Below are 3,258 nucleotides of genomic sequence, written 5' to 3' on the forward strand. Positions count from 1 at the left end.
CCGCACAGAAGGTAGAAAATGCGGCTCTTTTGGGGCATGAAGTTGCATTGGATGAGGGGGTAGGGCATGTGATTTGAGTCTTACACTCCCATCTTGGGAGTGCTCTAAAGTCACAATATCATGCAAGAGAGGCTCAAATATTTTCCTGTAACCATACTCTTTAACATACTCACTTTTGCACAACAATGCTAGGTAAATAGAAGAGAGAGTTGAGCTACTACCGGGAGGTAAATTACCTAATATCCAGTAAACAGCACAGAGTTTGTGCTTCTTCCGAGACGTCCCCAAGGGATTGCACACCTCAAAGTCGTCGATATATAAGCACAGGGAAATCCTTAATTCTCCAGCTGAAAAGAACGGGTTGTTCTTATAATGTTTACCATCCTGAAAAGATATATACTTCGGACGACTTAGAGAACAGGTGGTAGGTGTATCAACAACCCTATCAACAACATCATTACGTCCAAGCAGTTGTTGTAGAGACTTCAGTAAAGGAACATATTGGTAGCTTTTGTTGGACCTTGCCTCAAGTACATATTCAACAGGTTCAACTACCTTAAAATGCTCCTTGTAGTATTGTTTACCCTTAAAAGCTGAAGCTATCGGACCGTCTTTAGCTATAGCTTTTACCAAAGGATTATGGGTAGATATAGCAAGGGCCAGCTCATCAATTACTAACTTATTAATATGAATGTCGTGCTTTTTGAAAACATCAATTGCTGTACTGTTTGATATGGGGACCACAGCAGAGGTGAAAATAAAGTGCAGTTCTTCTAAAAACTCATCAATTGCTGAGCTTGGAACATGTGACAAAATTTCCAATTTCAAAATAACAGATGCAAATTTTTTAATTATTCTGTCTTCTAGCCCAGGGGTGTCAAAGTAAAATACACAGAGGGCCATAAAACTACACGTCGAGGGCCAGACTGGTTCAATGTTTATTAAAACATATTGAAATGATTGCACATAGCCTATTGAACCAAGACCTCACACAGTGTATATTATTGAATCATTTAATGAATCAAGCAATATTTTCTTATGGCTCCGTCAGTAATTTCAACAGAAACATTTTTCAACAGGCAAACAGCAACCAAGTAAATTTCCTTCAAAAACAAAATATGTTCCTTAACAAGATAACAAGATAAGATAAATGCAGAAATGAAATTGCATGCATTATGAACCCAAAATGCATTATTTTACTGCTCTATGATCCTCACCAATCACTGCTTTCAAATAGTAAAATGAGAAAATGGTAACAAATGTAAACATTTAACTGAATTAAAAACTGAAAATACGTTAACGCTCTGTGATGCTCACTTGTCTGAGGCTGAGCCTGAAACTTGGTGGTGTTTCATCTTTTGTACAATTTCATCAATGTTTGGGGTCAGGCTCTGAGTTGAGGAAATCCTCAGGATTGAATGAAGGTGTTCATCAGTAAGCCGGCTCCTATGTGATGTTTTGTTAAGCTTCATCAAAGAGAACAGTTGTTCACACAGGTATGTGCTGCCAAACATAGAGAGCGTCTGAGCCGCTTGGATGCGCAGCTGGGGCATTGTGTCGGGGATGAAACATGCAAACTCAGCAGCGCCCACTCTCTCATATTTTTCCTTCAGTGCGTCATCACACTGGAGCTCAATCAACTCCATTTGTAGGTTTGGTGGTGCGCTTTCCATGTCAACTGCAAAAAGATTGCTGAGCAGTTCAAACCTGCTTTTTTGGGCTTCAAAGTCAGCAAATCGGCGTCGGAAGTCGGCGGCAAGTACGCTAAGTTTTCTTTCCGCATCTGCGTCTCCCGCAGACTCAGCTTGAGTTTAAACGCCCTCACTGTCAGAGATGATGCGCCCCCGTCCCTGCAGCTGCAGGTTCATTACATTAAGATGGCTCGTGATGTCGCACAGAAACGCCACTTCACACTGGAACTTCTCATCTCGGAGCGCTGTAGTGTCTTTCCCTTTGCTTTCCATGAACTGACAGATCTCCTCACGCAGCTCGAAACACCTTTTCAGCACCTTTCCCTGGCTTAGCCATCGCACCTCTGTGTGATAAGGCAAGTCACCATACTCTGTATTTAACTCGCCCAGAAATGCCTTGAACTGGCGGTGATTTAAACCTCTGGCTCTAATGAAGTTAACTGCTCGTGTTATGGTGCTCATTACATCTTCCATTTTCAATGCTTTGCCACACAACGACTCCTGGTGTATTATGCAGTGATAAGCTGTCAGCTCACCGGTGACGTTTTCCTCCCGCATCCTCTCACGGATCCTTGCCACCAATCCACTCTTGTGCCCGCACATCGCGGGTGCTCCGTCTGTAGTCAGTCCCACAAGTTTATCCCAACGCAGCCCCATTTCATTTACACATCTGGATACCTCTTCATACAGATCTTGTCCTGTAGTTGCGCCATGCATTGGACGTAATCCCAAAAACTCTTCAGTTATGCACAGGCTGGAGTCCACGCCGCGGATGAAAATCGACAGCTGGGCAATGTCAGATGTGTCTGTGCTCTCATCCACAGCAAGGGAATATGCGATGAAATCTTTTCCCTTTCCCACAAGCTGTTGTTTTAGATTGGCGGAAAGCTGGTCTACACGTTCAGCAATGGTGTTTCTGCTCAGGCTCACGTTTAAAAATAGTTGCCTTTTTGTCCGGGCACACGGCGTCACAAACTTTAAGCATACAGTTTTTAATAAACTCTCCCTCGGTAAATGGCCGGGCTGATTTTGCGACGTCTTCTGCCACAATAAAACTGGCCTTGACCGCAGCCTCGCTTTGTGATTTGGCTGTTGTGAACAGAGCCTGCCGGGACTTGAGACCTCTTTTTAATTCTTCTACCTTCTGTAGTTTTTGTTCTGTGTCCATATTCTTGTATTTGTCTTTGTCTTTGTGTTTCTGAGACGTTTCATAGTGCCTTCTTAGATTATATTCTTTCATTACAGCGACACTTTCTCCACACAGAAGACACACGGGTTTGCCTTTTACCTCCGTGAACATGTATTCTGCCTCCCACCTTTCTTGAAACCCCCTGTTCTCAGCGTCCACCTTTTGTTTAGCCATTTTTGTGGAGAGGGGTACCTGCAACTGTTTTGATTGCTGATGAATGATGAAGCGCTGAATAATGCTGCAGTGTGTTCGCGGGCTTTCGCTCGCGGTGCATTGTGGGGAATGTAGTGTTACGCTGGTGCGTGCAAAACATCCGCGGGCAGCCGCGGGCCGGTTCTAATAGTAATTAAAAATCATCCCGGGGGCCATAGATAATTC

The 3,258-nt window shown here is 43.6% G+C and overlaps 1 pseudogene; it reads right to left on the minus strand.

Moving 5' to 3' along the window:
- Positions 1–1,273: 1,273 nt before the first annotated feature.
- On the minus strand, positions 1,274–3,054 carry LOC143012773 (general transcription factor II-I repeat domain-containing protein 2-like; annotated as a pseudogene).
- Positions 3,055–3,258: the final 204 nt, after the last annotated feature.

Source organism: Genypterus blacodes, unplaced genomic scaffold (genome assembly GCF_046128005.1).
Source record: "Genypterus blacodes isolate CSIRO-AG114 ecotype Tasmania unplaced genomic scaffold, CSIRO-AGI_Gbla_v1 ptg000154l_1, whole genome shotgun sequence".
In the NCBI taxonomy this organism is placed as follows: Eukaryota; Metazoa; Chordata; class Actinopteri; order Ophidiiformes; family Ophidiidae; genus Genypterus; species Genypterus blacodes.